The sequence below is a fragment of the Perognathus longimembris genome, chromosome 21, assembly GCF_023159225.1.
Source record: "Perognathus longimembris pacificus isolate PPM17 chromosome 21, ASM2315922v1, whole genome shotgun sequence".
Classification (NCBI taxonomy): Eukaryota; Metazoa; Chordata; class Mammalia; order Rodentia; family Heteromyidae; genus Perognathus; species Perognathus longimembris.
In genome coordinates, this window is record NC_063181.1 from 38733479 (window position 1) to 38750486 (window position 17008).

The following is a 17008-nucleotide window of genomic DNA, read 5'->3' on the forward strand; positions in this document are numbered from 1 at the left end:
GCCCAAAAATATACATAATTTTCTTTATCAGTTAAAATAGATTTTTAATTTTTAAACATCTACGGCTTATGCTAAATTTCGTAGCACACATTTGTAATCCCAGTACTTAGAAAAGCAGAGGTGGGCGAATTAGAAGCTGGCACGTAGACTGGGGTACAAAGTGAGTTCTAGCCCAAGCGGGGCTGTAGAGTGAGACACTGCTTCCAGGGGGAAAAAAACGTAATACTGTCTCCACCGCCAGGCCTCTCTCTTTGGACGATGTCCCTAAACCCATTACAGCCTGAGGCCTCTTCAGTCCAGTTCTGGAAGGTGGTATGGATGTTGGTAAGTAGTTAGCAAGAGCAGAGAGAGATCCCACAGTCTTTCCATCACCTTGTAATAAAACGGGTTTTAATTATTTTTAAATAACCTTCAGTGCTCGTGGTTTGGCCTCAGATTTCATTTGTGCATTCTTGATGTTTGTTCCTTTGTCCACACAAAGTGAAGAAAGAAGTGGGAAGCGGTCTTAACTAAATCAGTTGGGAAGCGAGTGCCCTCATGCCCTCTCCCCCAGCACGGAGTTCCACATTGCCAGCAGTAGCCAGCTATGGCTATTCCTTTTTTTTTTTAGTCAGTTCTGGGCCTTGAACTCAGGCCCTGGGCACTTTCCCTGAGTGTTTTTGCTCAAGGCTACCACTCTATCACATCAGCCACAGCTCCACTTCCAGTGTTCTGGTGGTTAATTGGAGGTAAGAGTCTCTTGGACTTTCCTGCCCTGGCTGCCTTTGAACCACAATCCTCAGGCCTCAGCCTCCTGAGTAGCTAGGATGACAGGCGTGAGCCACCAGTGCCTGCCCGAGCTATTGCTATTCTCAGTCTACCCAGGAAAGCACCAAGGGTGAATCACGTTAACAGGCAAACGTCTGATCATCCTAATTATTCTAAAGACCCTTTGAAGACAATGCGGCTGAGGCCATGGGACTTTCTTTTACCTAACATGATGGAACAGAAGAAAAACAAGATTTTAGTGAACATGCCTACATTTTATTTCTCATTTAAAAATTCATTGATATTGTCATCTCAAATTCCCACGTGGTAGACTTTTGTCATCATTACTGATCTCTTAGCCAACTGCAGTTCTGCCTCCCACATAGAAACATTTGTGGTCAGAGAATCACTGAAATAAAGGAAATGAATATTGAACTACAATCTAGTTTCTACATGAGGTTCTCTATATAACACTTCATGGCCATTTTTGATTGTATGAGTAATGTAGAGAGAGTCAGTGTAGGAATATTTCTAAAGCATAAAGAATTAAAAATGATTTTTTTAATGTGCCATTCCTGAGACTTGAACTTAGCTTTTTGATTCAAGGCTGTCATTCTACCAGTTAAGTCAGACCTCCACTTCTGGCTTTTTACTGGCTAATTGTAAATAAGAGCCTCATGAACTTTTCTGCCCAGTCGGACTTTGAACCCCAATTTTCAGATCTCAGCCTTCTGAGTAGCTGGGATTACAAGTGTGAACCACCAGCACCTGACTTAAAAATAAATTTTAATTGTACCCATAATACCATTTGTGTTAACATTTCAGTACATTTCCATCTGGCCAATCGCTGAGCATCAGTGGTTAATTACGTTAACCACAAATCATGTTTATTTTTCAACAGATTTGGTATTTATTATATAGCAGAGTTTAAAGATTGTCCAGAATTTCATTTATTTATATATCACAAATGATTAATTATTTGATATTTGTTTCAGTATCACTATAGAACTGTCACTGTGCTGAGCATCCCCATAGATGTATTTTTGAGCAATTTTTTATGACGAAAATTCATTCCAGGGTACTTGGAAGCTAAAGATAGAAAGATAGGAAGATCTCAGTCTGAGCTTTGCCCTGGACAAAAGCAAGAGATCCTACTGAAAAAACAAATGATCTCAGACGATAGGTCATGAACATGCAATGGAGCCTGTCATGCGAAAGTAAGTTCTTCATCATTACAAAGTTTCAGTTTAAAGTCAAGTGCTAGAGATATTCAACTCTGCATCAGGGAGAGGGCAGGAAGAAATGAGTGCGAAGGTACTTTGACCCCAATTGCAAGGCAACTGCTATCAACTGTGTCATGTATTAACAAAAGAAACAGGAAGTCTGCAGTGTCTACAGCTGTTGTTGCAGCATCTGGCCTGAGTCAGGAGGAATTAGTTTGCAGTCTGGATTCTAGTTAAATACACTGCATTGACCATGCCCTTTTATTTAAACCCCTCCTGAAATGACACTGCAATGACAATAAATGACTGTAGTGATTATAACCCCATAAGGACAAAGACAACATTACAAACAAACAACAAGAACAAAAAACACCAGGAAATTTGACAAGGAGTAAGAATGGTAAGAATACTGGGGAGATACAATGCAAGGTGTTTAAATGCCACTCTGAACTGGGGCACCGACAGGCAGGTGGAATATCAACAAAATCTACTCGCATGTGTCCAAGACTTGGGGAAAAAAAGACTCGGAAGTTAAAGGCAGTAGAGAATGAAAGTAGCTGAAATTCTGCCGAAGGTGTGAGTAAACCAGCTGGTTCTATTCCAGTACCTTGCAGCCAGGTGGCCTACATGGTCATCACTCCTGGGAGATCAGAGAGTCACCTCTGAAGAAATGGAGATGATGGAGAGGTAGAACAAGTAACAAAACCGGCCGGGACGGGAGAGGATGGAATGGAGCAGACATTTAGTGGGAAGCTACATGCTGGGTGTATGTGGGGTGTCCCCCTCGATCTAGCATGTCTGTGGCCAGATGTAGATCACTCACACAGGGAGCTGGCAAAGTGAATGGTCTCAGAGAAAGATAATGGACACGATCCTGTTCATGGATACACAGTCCAATATGCCTTGTTCTAAAGTATGAATAAACAGTTGGACACACAGTAACTTGAGAAAAGATTTCATTATGAAAGAAAGAGGCTCAAACAGGGGGAAAACAGTTGAGAGAAAATTAAGGCAATATAAAGAACAGGTAAAGTATCAACAAACTTTTCGAGTGAAAACAAGGACTTTGAAAACAAGAAGAGCATGTTACAAAACATGAATAGCCTGGAAGTGGTCTTGGGAAGTAAATACACCAAAGTGATAACACCATGAGACACAGTGAGAGACAAGTGAGGCAGTTTGCAAGAAATTAATGCAAAAAGACATTCTAGAAAAATAAGAATATAGTGCAGAAGATATAATGGCAAATCTATGGGAAACCCAGAAAATAAAAATATTGGAAGAAAAATGAAATGGAAGAAACTACCAAAGAAATATGGCAAAAATTCTTCAGTGGCTCTAGTAAATGCTTTAAAAAATGAAATGACAAAAAAATCATTAAGTTTCTGATAACTAGAACATCTAAAAAGTTTTCAGAAAGCAAAACAAACATAAGCATTAGGAATAAGAATGCCACTGGAAAGAAGCTCAAGGACACAGCCCAGGCCCCAAGTTCAAGCTCCAGGACCAGCAGAGAGGAAGGGGAGAAGGAGGGAGGGAGGGAGGATGAGTCAGAGAGACAGAGAGGGAGAGAGAGAGCGAGAGTGAGACGGAGGAAACAAGAAAGTAAAAAATAACAGAGGAAAGAAAAATGCAGTAAATCAAAGTCTTAAATCCCAAGGGAAAATGATTCTCAACCTCTGTCTTATATCTAGCCCAAATATCCATCAAAGGCTAAAGACAATACTAGACACACAAGAGCTAAAATTTCATGTACATATTCTTTTGTGCATATCTTGTACATCCCTGTTTTCAAGCTACCGAAGAACATTTTCCACAGGAGATAAAGGCATAAGATCTGAACAAAAAGAAAAAGAAGAGCTGTGAAATGTCTCTGGGTAAGGAGGAAAGCACCAGACCACAGTTTAACAGTAAGCCTGGGAAGTAATCTGGTTGAAATTGGAGCAGATGAGAACGCTATTGCATTAATGAGAGAAATCAAAGATCCTGAAGCCCGGCCCTGAAGCATGAAGTGAAAGGAAGTGAACTCCATTCACAAGTGTATGACAAAGAAAAGTAAGGAAATATCAATGGGTTTATAGAGAGCTAGACACATGAAGATCTGAAGCAATCATTCACTCTAGAAGAAGCAGTGAAGGACTGCTCAAGATACCAAGAAGTCTTAGCAGTGACTCATGCTTTCATAGTCACTACTATGCCAATACTAAATGCGAGTTAAGAAATAGTATTGCAAGGATGGAAGAAAGAGGCGAAGAAGGAGACTAGATTTGTATACAAATTAAGTAAGATTATAAATACAGATGGTGATGCTTGTCTGTAATCAGGAATTAGGAACAAGAAGACTGTAAATCATAGCTAGCCTGTGCTACCTACAGAGACCTTATCTGGAAAATAAAATAAAGTGTTTATACATACAAAACTTTGCAGAACATAGTCAATAAGTACACAGTTCTACGTTCTTTTTTCCAAATAGTCTACCTCATTGTGAAAGGAAAGAAATGTGATTGAGGGGAAAGAACCCAGGCTTAAAAGTTAGAAAGCTTTTTCATTAACGAATTCCAAGTTGTTTAACTGAGAGCACTGCTGATAATACTGAACTTAGAAAATTTTGTAAACATCAAGTGAAAAAAAATCTGTAAACATTCAGGAAGAAAACCTGCATAGTTAAATGTCTCTTCTTGTCCTTTCTTTAAACTTTCTATATATTTCTAGATGCTAGAGAAAGACTCATTATAAAAACATGACATTTTCAGGCAATTGCGGTCTCAAATATCACCCTAAGGATAGCTTAGTTATCTTGATGAGCAAACAATGCCCTTCACCAAGTCCAGGGTGATCAAGCAACGATCTTGCCAAAAACCATAAATATGAGCGTTGTTTAACTTGCCAGAATGCTGCCCAAATCCTGCAATATTTGGCTCTGAAATATTCATTCATCCTCTAGAGGATCTTGGATGGTGTGTGTGTGTGTGTGTGTATGTGTGTGTGTGTGTGTGTGTACTGATCTCAAAGTACAAGGAAAGTGTTCTCAGGATGTGGCAAGGCGAAGGCCTTTTCCTGGGACATGGCCAAACATCATGACAAGCATTTTCAACCTTCTGCTGAAAATGTCAGAGGGCTCTTCAAGTTCAAGAAACTTCAGCGCAGGAGGGAATTGAGGGAAATAGAACGACTGGATTTATGAAGCACAAAATAGTAAGAAAGAATTCTTCTATGCCTTGGTTCTGGGCCAGTTCCTATTTTTCAGTTTGTCTAGCTGAAATGCCTGGTCCAAAGTTAGAAAATAAGCCAACAAGATATGTATCCCAGATGTATATGATTGTGTGATTTTTGGCAAATCATTTAAGAGGAAACACCTCTGGAAGGTTAAAACTGAAAGGAAATCTACAGATGATTCGACCCAAACTCTCACTTTCTGTGTAACGAAACTGAGGCAATAAATATTGTCCAAAAAAGTATTGTTCAAGGCCTAGTCAGGCAAAACTAGAGCAAATTATTAAACGCACTGAGGCTGGCTCAATGAGTGTGCAGAAAATATGATGAGATCGTGCAGAGACAGCCTTAAACAGAGTTGATGCAGTGGGTGGAGGGCCAAGGAAGCTCCTCAGGGGTGAGGAGAAACAGAAGAGGTTGTAAGAAGATCATCTTGCCTCTATATGTGAACAAAACAATCATCAGATGCCAGGATTTCTGCCCCCAAGAATGTTATGGTAGCACCCTTTGCACTAAAACCATCTTTATTAAAGTAGATGGTACAATGTAGTACCCATCAAAGTCCCAATATCAGTCATTATAGAAAGAGAAAACTCAGTGTAAAAATATATATGGAGGCAGAAAAGACTCTGAATAATAATAATGATCCTGAGCAAAATGAGCAATGCTGAAAGTATCACAATACCAGATTTCTAATTATACTACAGTGGCCTCGTAGCAAAAACAGCATGGTACTGGCATAAAAATCTGATCTGTAGACCAACGGAACAGAATAGAAGATCCAGAAGTAAAGCCATATGGCCACCGTCACAGAATTTCCAACAAAGGCATAAGAAATATACCTGGAGAAATGACCATCTCTTGAATAAATGATGCTGGAAAAATGGCTATTACTTGCAGAAGAATAACACTGAATCCTACCTCTCACTCGACAAATGGACTGCAAATAGATTCCAGTTGGACCAAAGAACTCAAACTAAGACCTGAATCATTGTAAGTATACTATAGGAAAACACAGGCAAATATTTGGATATTATAGGCACAGTAATTATTTTCTGAATAGGATGCCCAGTACCCAGAAAGTCAGAATGAGAATTGGAAAATGGAACTACCTCAAATTAAAAAGAAAAATTACAACAACCAAGAGACAACCCAGGGGATGGGAGAAAATCTTTGCCTGCTATTCAACAGATAAAAGATTAAATCCAAAATATACAAACACCTAAAAATAAACCTGGATAGCAAAAGAAAACCTAACCCAGTTAATAAACTGTCCAGTAAATTAGAGAGAAGACTCTCAAAAGAAGAAAATAAATGGATAATAGATACTTAAATAACACCTTTACACAAAAGGAAATACAAATCAAAACCCCATAAGATTCCATCTCATCCCAGTTAGAATCACAACTATCAAGAAGACAAATAACAAAGAAATGTAGGAGCAAAGGAATCCTAATACATTGTTGGTAGAAATGTAAACTAGTAAATCACCACAGAAAAATCAGTATGGAGATTCCTTAGAATACTGAAAACAGAACTACCCTTCAACCCTGCCATACCACTTTGTGTATATGTCTGAAGGACTATAGATCAACATACAGGAAAAGCATCTGCATACTCCTGTTTATTGTAGCGCTGTTCACTCTAGCTAAATGGTGAAATCAGCCAAAGTAGTGAAAAACAAATGAGTGGATTCAAAAAATAAAAATCACTCATGGAAAACTATACAATGGTAAAAAGTAATTAAATCATGTTACTTGCTGAGGGCAAATGAATGGAACTGGAGAACATCATGTTAAGTGAGGTACGCCAGGTTCAAAAAGTCAATATCTCATAATTTTGCCCATTTGTGGAAACTAGATCTAAAGGACAAATATATTCATGGACATGAACATTTTATGTATATATGTACATATACATACACACAGAGAAGATGGTTCTAACTATGGATCCTGTTTCAGGGTATGAGGGTAAGGAGAGAGGGTAAAGGGAAGATGGAAGGTGAGTAATTTCAAAATACCTTGTAACTGTGTATGAAGATGGAATAAGAAATCTCAGTGAAAATTGTTGAACACTAGGGGGAAAGTGAAAGTAATTGAAAGGGTTATTCTTGAACACAGGAAAATCTGAAATAAAGAAACTAATATGGTCTCTCAAAATCTGATCCTAAAACTCTCCAGGAGTAAGAATGGGGGGAAAAAAATGAACCGGTATAATGTAATGCTATAGGAGGAAAGATAAGAGGAAAAACTACACGTTTATTTGTCCATAGGCTTTGAGTCTATTTGTTGAGACATGCTGGTTAACATCCATGGCTTTATTTGAATGCCTTTTCAAATGCTTTCACTCCAGAATGGATTGAAAGGTAATGACTTCTCTTGGAATTTAGACTCTTTTCTTGTTGGCATTCATCATTGGGAAACTAAGACTTTAATAAAAACTGCCTCCTCTCGATTCCCAGGCGCTCTGCCTGACACAGTTCTGCTTTTGCTAACTTAACCTGATTGATTCGGAGCCTGGACTCTTTGTGTGTGTAGGGCAGCTTCGCTGCTTTCTCATTCTCCTTTACTTTTGTTTTCATTCACGGTAAATTGTTCTGGGTCTGAAGTTCTAAACCCAGACGATGGCCAAGTTCTTCTCTCAGAAAGTCTTCTCTGATTATCATAGGAAGAGCCTCTGCGCACCTTTCCCCTCTGGCCTACTCGTCTGTTTATCACCGCTCCACGGCATGATTGCCTGTGTCTTCCTTCCACGATAGCTCCAGGCTGGAGATGTGCTTATGCCAGAAGTCTCATGTCCAACATCACCACTATCCAGACAGGTAGCAAGGACCCCAGAACTGCCTGCTTCAGGAATTGCAAGTATGTGTACCAAAAAAACCCTACTTTTACACACACACACACACACACACACACACACACACACACAGGTTCATTCTTTCCTTGTTGGGGTCTGAAAGATCACAGCCATAACTTTTGTTATACATTTTTGGTATATGTACTAACACAGTAACTCTTTACTCCTCTCAAATTGTCAAAGAATGAGGCATTCCATATCACTGTTTTACTGTAAAACTCCCTAACCTGTGTGTGTGTGTGTGTGTGTGTGTGTGTGTGTGTGTGTTGTGTGTGTTACAGGGATGGGACCCCATATGTGCTAGGTAAATGATCAACGTGTGTGTGTGTGTGTATGTGTGTGTGTGTATGTGTGTTACAGGGATGGGACCTCATATGTGCTAGGTAAATGATCAACGTGTGTGTGTGTGTGTATGTGTGTGTGTGTATGTGTGTTACAGGGATGGGACCTCATATGTGCTAGGTAAATGATCAACTACTGAGCTACATGCCAGCTCTATAACCAGCCTCTTAGTCTTAACAAAGCTAAAGCAATTACTTTGCCTGGAATATTATTCTCGAATACAGTATACAATTTCTTAATTTCCCAAACACAGTCCATCCTAGGAGTTCAAGGTCATGATTAGAACCATCTGATGACTAAAATTTGTCAAAAATATGCTCAGAGATGATTTGGGGCTTGCAGGCTATTTATACCCACACTTAACGGTCTGATATTTCTATGTTTTTATTCTTTAATTTCCTTTTAATAGATTTTCTGATTCGTGTTCCATTCTGCTGGCTTCTAATGTGAATTAGGAAACCAACCAAGTCAATATATTAGAATTATGTCAGGTTTAAATAGGCACTGGCTAAGAGCCAATTCTCTTGAGTTTTAATGTTGACCTATTTTAACTGCTCATGGGTTTTGATGCCTTTCTCTTCCTTCTGTGCCAAACAACCTCTGTATCCAAAGGAACCTCATCATGTCAGAGGCATTGCACAAAATGCTGTTGATAAATTAATAATGATACTAAACATGGTCAAATATGATTAATTAACTAATACATAGATAAACCTATCCTATAGTCACTTCCTAGGAATGTGCTATACTTACTGAGAAGTGATTTTATTAGAATATTTGGAAACTAACCTTCCTTCCTTCCTTCCTTCCTTCCTTCCTTCCTTCCTTCCTTCCTTCCTTCCTTCCTTCCTTCCTTCCACCTTTCTGTCTTTCTTTTGGTCCTAGAGCTAGAACTCAGGGCCCAAGCTCTGTCATTCAAGCTGTTTACATCTATGAGCCACAGCACCACTTCTGATTTTTTGGTGGTTAATTGGAAATAAGAGTTTCATAGACCTTATTGCCCAGGCTGGCTTTGAACCTCAGATCTCAGCCTTCAGAGTAGCTAGGATTATAGGCATGAGCCACCAGCACCTGGTTGAAACTGCTTTTTTTTTTTTTGTGCAATTCCCCACTGCCCCTCCCCCCCAGAGAATGGCTTTCATGCATGTAACAGCCATCTGCTGGATATTATCTTTGCTCAGAGAATTTAGTAAGGGACAAATCACAAGGGGAGTGGCTCTTCTCAATATGCTTCCCAAACAACAGTGTGCTTTGGAGTGACCTTTTCTATTTGCCTTACTTTCCAAACTTTGGAGCAGAGACTACATCTACCAGCTACTTTTACTACTTCTATTAATGGAGCATGGGGGAGAGTGGGTGTGGTGGTTTGATTGTTTTTGTGCTGGGGAATGATAGTTACACCTTCATTCCTCTCCTTCTAGTGTCTGCTGAGCTGGATTTTCCATACCAGATCCTGGGGAACACACACATTTATTCTCCTAATAGTATAGGGAAATACGGTGGAGTTAGATGGAGCATGAGTAGATTCTGCACAGAAAAGTAGAGATGAATTAGTTTATCACTCTATGGCATGCCATTCTTCATAGTATGGAAAATGTTAAAACACTGAGTTTCCCAAAGTGGGTTAAACAGAAACTGAAATTTGAATAAAGTTATCCCTCTGAATGCATTGCGTTTGCTTTGTGGATGATGTATAGGACGTTCTTTTAGGGAACTATGGGTCAAAAGATTTTTATCATGGAGTTTAAGGTTCTAATTGTTCAGCAAGAGATTTCTGTGTCTATTTCCCAGCTGAGGAAACAGAGGCTTGGAGATAAAGGCATTGAGTTACCACGTGTACTAGCTTCTTGGGACTGCCGTAGTAAATTGCTGTGAATGAAGAGACTGAAATAACGGAAATCCTATCATCGGGCTTTCTCACTGTCCTAGAGACTGGAAGCCCAAGATCAAGGCGCGGTCAGGACCCGAATCCTCTGAAGGCCAGAGAAGGGTCTGTTCCAGTCTTCTTTCCTACTGGCTGAAGCTCTTTTTCTTGTGGCAACAAAACTTCAGTCTTCACATGGCATGTCCCCTATGTGTGAAATTTAAATCGGAATCTAAATTTCCCTTTTCATGAACAATACCAATCCTATTGAATGAGGTCTCCTCTAAACAACCTTTGAACTTGGTTACCTCTCTGCACCAAGCCACTACTGTTCAATGATGCCGAAGTGTGGCTCACGAGGTCCTATGATTTGAGTACGTCTTTGAGGGTGGAGCATAGAGAGGGACACACCGTCTGCTCCACAGGGTCCCAACCACACCCAGTTCCCCTCTTCCCAGGCCAGGGGTGGTTCTACCATCACCTGGCACTTCTGATGTTTTAATGTTGTGTTCTGAATAGAGGTCTCTGGTTGTACCCCAAAGTTAAATGTAAATAATTTGGGAATTATTTCTTTAGCATCAGCACTCCATTGGTGTAGATAATTAAAAGTTGATTGTCCTAAGCATTATTTTTCATTTCTAAAGGCCTGCATTAAGATGGAATAGCCTTCTCCCTAAGAGCAATGGGATCATCCATCACTTTGACACTGAGGGGAATTCCGACTACCAAAAAAAGTGGAAGAGGAAAAGTACTATATCAGTGCAATTCATTATCACCATCTTCAGGGTCACTGCTACTGTGCTTTATTCATTTATTATTATTTAACCCCCCCCCAAATAAAAGATCCAACTCAGACCTTGCTTCTCTGAAATGGTACCTCGAATGAGTAGGCCTTTCATCCCAGCAACAAAGCAAATCAAAGTAAAATCTCAATATCAATACTTGTTCATTCATTCTTCAGCAAATATTTACAGTATTCAAAATATTAATTAATATACTAGACACTGATCTAGATGTCCAGGAGATATCAGGCAATAAAGCAAAGAAAAAAGCTCTTCCAACTGAGCTTTTATTCTTGTTAAAATGATGATACAGTGTGTTGGAAGAAGGGAAAATCAGAGCAGGGTCAGGTAGTTTGAATATTCCATAGATGTGTTTGTGTGTGTGTGTGTGTGTGTGTGTGTGTGTGTGTGTGTGTGTACAGGACTGCAGATAAAGGGGGGAAGGGAAATGGAGAGGGGGAAGGAGGAAGACAAATGAGGGAGGAGGTAACAAGTTTGATAAGACATGTATTAACTGCTTTATGTATGAAACTGTAACCTCTCTGTACATCATTTTGACAATAAATCAAATTTTAAAAACTGATATGTAAAGTGAGAAACTTAAAGAGTCCCTTATGAGATCTCCTGTCTGCCAAATACATGTGAATCTTACCAATCTGAAGTTCACTGGAATAAGGTAAAAATGTAGTTTTACTTCACCACAGCCTGAGAATTTAATGCCTTGGAATTTAGATGTATATGAACAGATCTCTTGTTAGGAATAAATGTTTTTGTGTGGATCTAAAACAAAAAGTGAGGCAAGATGATGACATTTGGGAAAGGCTGAAAGACAGAAAGAGAGAGAAAGAAGGAAAGGATGAAAGAAAAAGAAAGGTGGGAAGGAGAAACAAAGAAAAAAAAGTGAGGGAGGGAGGGAGAGAGAGAAAGGAAGGGAGGGAGGGAGAGAGAGAAAGGAAGGAAGGAAGGGAGGGGGGAAGGGAGGAAAGGAAGGAGGGAGGGAGGAAAGGAAGGAAGGAGGGAAGGCAGGAAGGCAGGCAGGAAGGCAGGCAGGAAGGAAGGAAGGAAGGAAGGAAGGAAGGAAGGAAGGAAGGAAGGAAGGAAGGAAGTGAGGGAGGAAGGAAGGAAAGTATTGGCTAAAGGAATGAATGAACTAGTGTGCTAGAGAGCCTTGGGCATCTTGGGAAAGTACAAGAGAGGCAGCACAAAGGACCTAGAATGGAACCCCATTTGGCACGTTCCATTCACATCAGCAAAGCAGCATGGCTACTGAGGACTCTGTGTCTCAAGGCCCAATTGTGCTGTGCCCAGGGCTAGGTCTGATTAAGTCTGATAACTTCAGCCTCTGGGAGCTTCCTGGACTCTCAACTGCCTCCCGGTCTGAGATCTTTGCTACCTTCTTTGGCACTCTTTTCTGGCAGCTTACCAACAACATTAAAACCAGGAACGAAGCATAAGAGAAGACGCAGGCTTTGTTAGGAGGTTCTGCGGCCTCTTCTCTGCCTTCTTCATCTCTGTTCCCTGTCCAGTTCAATAACCTGACTGGCCCAAACAGGTTAATCACAAAACTGAGGCCTATATTCTGTTAGGAAAACCAAGCAAATCCTTCTCCTGTGGTGAAAAGACTTAATATTACATATATGTACAGTAATGTTGCACTCTGTGCCATTCTTACTGACATATGAAGGGATTTATTCACATCAATGACATCCTTGGCAGGGAGACAATTCTCTGTGGCCTCTTGCATTTCTATTTTACAATGTCTTTCTCTAAAACCAAAGATTAGCAGGAGACTTTTGGACCATTCAAAGAAAAAATGGAGGTTTCCTAAATTCAGCTTTCCCTCCTCTACAAACATATTCAGCCATCATCTGGCTCTCGTTCCTCACTCTCTAGGATTTAGGATTTAACGGGCCAGCACAAATGCAAATACTCTGCTACGGCCATTGCTTTAGTAATAAAATGTCCTTCAGTTGTCACTCAACATGGTGCTTTCTGCAGAGTTTATGTGACAGACTAACCTGATAGCCTAGAAGTAATGCCACAATTCTATGTCCACCAAAAAGGATTCTCAGGAAATCTGGAATAATAAATGTTTACAGCCCTTAGTGACAGTTCAAAGCGAAACACTATCTCAATAGCTGTTTGGGTCATGAAATTCTACAGGCATCTCGAGGTTTGGCCTTTTGGTGCACTTAGTAAACATAGAGTCATGAGCTTTATGTAAGTGTTAATTGCTCTCCACTTTGCACAGCCACTTGTTTTAAGGGGAAAAACCAAAAAGATGAACTGGGACCTCACAGCTGTTGACTTTATTTTCTCAAGAAAATGTCCAAGATTTTGGGTTCCAATACAGAACAGAGTGCACCAAGAGTGTCATTAAGAACAAGTTGATATGCTAATTTACCCGGGAGGCTGTCATAGTCATCATGGACACTGTGGGGGCAGTTAGAAGTAGTTTCTCCTTTATTTTAAAAAAGCCCTAGGAGAAACATCTGCAGAGGAGAATACATTTGTAAGCAGGATCAAGAGAAAAAAGTATTTCTCTCTACTACTTCTGGTTGTAGGATATACAGACATTTCCGCTGATTTTGCGCACATGCACGTGTGTGTGTGTGTGTGTGTGTGTGTGTGTGTGTGTGTGCATGTGTATCCTGGGGCTTGAGCTGAGGAGCCTGGGCACCGTCTCTGAGGTTTTGTGCTCAAAGCTAGAGCTCTATTATTTGGGCCACAGCTCCATTTCCAGCCTTTTGGTAGTTAATTGGACACGAGTGTCTCATGGGCTTTCCTGGTGGGGCTGGTTTTAAGCTGACATCATCAGATCTTAGCCTCTTGAGTAGTAAGGATTACAGGTGTGAACTGCCAACACATGGCTTCTGTTGCTTTTTGTTTGTTTGTTTTTAACTGTATTTTTTTGTGTCTTTTCTTTTTGGTACTGGGGATCGAACCCAGGACACTGCACTTGCTAGACAAGCGCTTTGCCACTGAGCTATATCCCAGCCCCCCATTGCTTTTTAAGAAGGGCAAATTGGGACCTTGCTTTTCCTAAATAATGTTGACAAATCTATGTTTAAATAAATCAGATAATTCACTTGATCAGTGCTCCCCTGCCCTATTGGTGACTGAATTTGGGGTCTCAAACAGGTTAGACAAGCACTCTATCACTGAGCGCCCATTTACGCTTTCATTTTCATTTTTTTTATTTTTGATCAGTCCTGGGGCTTGAACTTCAACACTGTCCTTGAGCTTGTGTGCTCAAGGCTAATAATGCTCTACCACTTGAGGCATAGCTCTACTTCCAGCCTACTTTTCTGCCTAGGCTGGCTTCAACCAATGATCCTTACATCTCAGCCTCCTGAGTATCTAGGATTACAGGCATGAGCCACTGGAGCCCAGCAATTCTTTTCTTTTTATTTACTTATTTTACTTTTTAGGACAGGATCTTTCTATCTTTTTGCCTGTGCTGGCCTCTTTCTCTTTCTGCCTCTACCTCCTGAGTAACTGAGATTAGAGCTATGTGCCACTAAGTCTGACACTTGATTGCTTTTGAGAAATGAATGGAATGTACCAAGGAAAAGGGCAGTTGAGAGGTCACTTATAATTCCCCTCCAATACAGTATCACTCAATTGACACAAGCATTGAGAGGGTCCCCTGCTACATAATGACTTACTTATAATCATGGAGATTCAATGGTAATCTAGCACTAATGAAAACTCCAATGACTGGCAAATGACTGTACAGCCTCTTGAAATTCTCTGAGGACTGAGATGAAGACAGGGAGTGCAGCGATCTTTCTAAAGATTCCGCCTGCATCAGCATCTTCAGGACAGCAAGATGGAGGCCTCACAAATGACAGGGGAGGAAGTTCGGCTCAGGTGAGCACTGATCTGCAGTGAGGAATCACATCCTGACTCTGGAATCATGGTTGATCATTTGTCCTCAGAGGCCTCAGGTAAATACCAACAAAGTTAAAACTGCTTGCTCTTGTCATCTTGATAAATAATTAAAGGTAAGAGACCATATGGAAAGGGCTCTCCAATTCCCAGGATTGCTGGCAATATTTAACATACCATATGATCTGACTCCAAATAACTACATTATGGAAATCACAAATAGCATTGGTTAGACAGATAAGTATCCATCTCCTAGAGAAACCTGTATTTACCTCCTAGTAGGTGTTCATGAAAAAAGAAATTAAAATGTTAAGAGTATGATGGTTTTCACAATGGAAGAGATTGATTTAATAATCAAGGTGCTCCAATTCTGTTGCCATTTGAATGAATGCACTCTGTGGTTCTCTGGAAATGAAAGCCATAGATGTTCTGCTAAGCAATCAAAATGTTGTGACAATTTGAACATTCAATCCATAAAGCAGCTGACTAGTAGGAAAGATAGTGGGACCTGAAGAGCCCACCCAACATGGCCAAGAGTGAGAGTCCTAAGACAGACCTACTGAGCATCTTTAGACATGCGTGGTAGAGATTAGTTACAGATGTAGCTAAGGTTCCAGCTATTGAACGAATGCTTAGAAAACTATCTCCACAGAATGAGAAGCTGTGTCTGTAGTAAAGGCTGAGATCAACATGCCCAGCTTCAGTCTATCTCCGATTACTGTACATACCTGGGCATCTATCTCTAAAGAATCCTGTTAAAATGAAGATGGTCAAAATGAGTCTTGTAAAAATGCTATTTTCTGCAAATAAAAACAACCCTGAGATACCACCTCACCCCAGTTAGAATGGCCTATACTCTGAACTCAGGAAACAACAAATGCTGGAGGGGCTGTGGGGAAAGAGGAACCCTTCTCCATTGTTGGTGGGAGTGCAAATTAGTACAACCACTTTGGAGAACAGTATGGAGGTTTCTCAAAAAGCTCAATATAGACCTACCCTATGACCCAGCCATACCACTCCTAGGCATCTATCCTAAACAGCAAAATCCAAGATATCAAAAAGGCATTTGTACTACCATGTTTATCGCGGCACAATTCACAATAGCTAAAATATGGAAACAACCCAGATGCCCCTCCACAGACGAATGGATCCAAAAAATATGGTACTTATACACAATGGAATACTACATAGCGATTAGGAATGGTGAAATATTGTTATTCGCAGGGAAATGGTCGGAACTCGAACAAATAATGTTGAGTGAGACAAGCCTAGAACACAGAAAACAAAGGGGCATGATCTCCCTGATATATGACTGTTAACAAAGGGAGACGGAGAGACAGTAGAGACCAAGTCTGTGAATACTGTATATGTTCTTGATACATTGTATATTGCATATATGTCAACCTGACCTAGACAAGGGATAGAAAAACAGGTTGTAAGATATCATAAGAAATGTACACACTGCCCTACTATGTAACTGCACCCTCGATGCACAACACCTTGTAAAAAAATTTATGTCCAATTAATAAAAAAATAAATAAAAAAAAAAAAATAAAAATGCTATTTTCGGTGAGAATGAAAAACATCTTGATAAAATGCAGGTTGCAGGTGGGACCTGAGGTTTTGCATGTCTAGCAAACTCCCAGGAAGGTCTACCCAGGGTGGTGAGTGTTCCCATGTCCACACCGCCATGCTACCACCGGCAGTTGAGAGGAGGCTGAAGGGCAATGTGTGTTCAAATGTGAGCTTTTGCCATCGAAGGCGAAGGGTATCATTTTTCAACTCAGAACAGAAAAATATCAATTTCTCAAGTAAATTGTTATGCAGCAGCTAAGCAAGACAGTATGAGAACTAAGTGTGGCATGTCAGAGTCATTTCCTTGTAGCCTCTGGGTGAAGCTTGACTAATCATTATATTGTGAGTGACATTCGTTGACTTCTTATTGAGTAACCTGTGTACAAATTTTCCTTAGAACAATCATCACAGAACTAGGAGCATTTTGAGAAGCACCTCAAGAAGAATTTGCTTGTGTTTATTTTTGTAGTAAGTTCAAACTAAGTTTACCATGAAGCTCACTAGCTTTCCTAATG

At 40.2% G+C, this 17008-nt stretch overlaps 1 protein-coding gene across 2 annotated transcripts in view; it reads right to left on the bottom strand.

The window, feature by feature from the left end:
- Positions 1-17008, bottom strand: part of Nrg1 (neuregulin 1) — a 969466-nt gene that overhangs the window by 473824 nt on the left and 478634 nt on the right. The gene's annotated exons all lie outside the window — the stretch shown is intronic.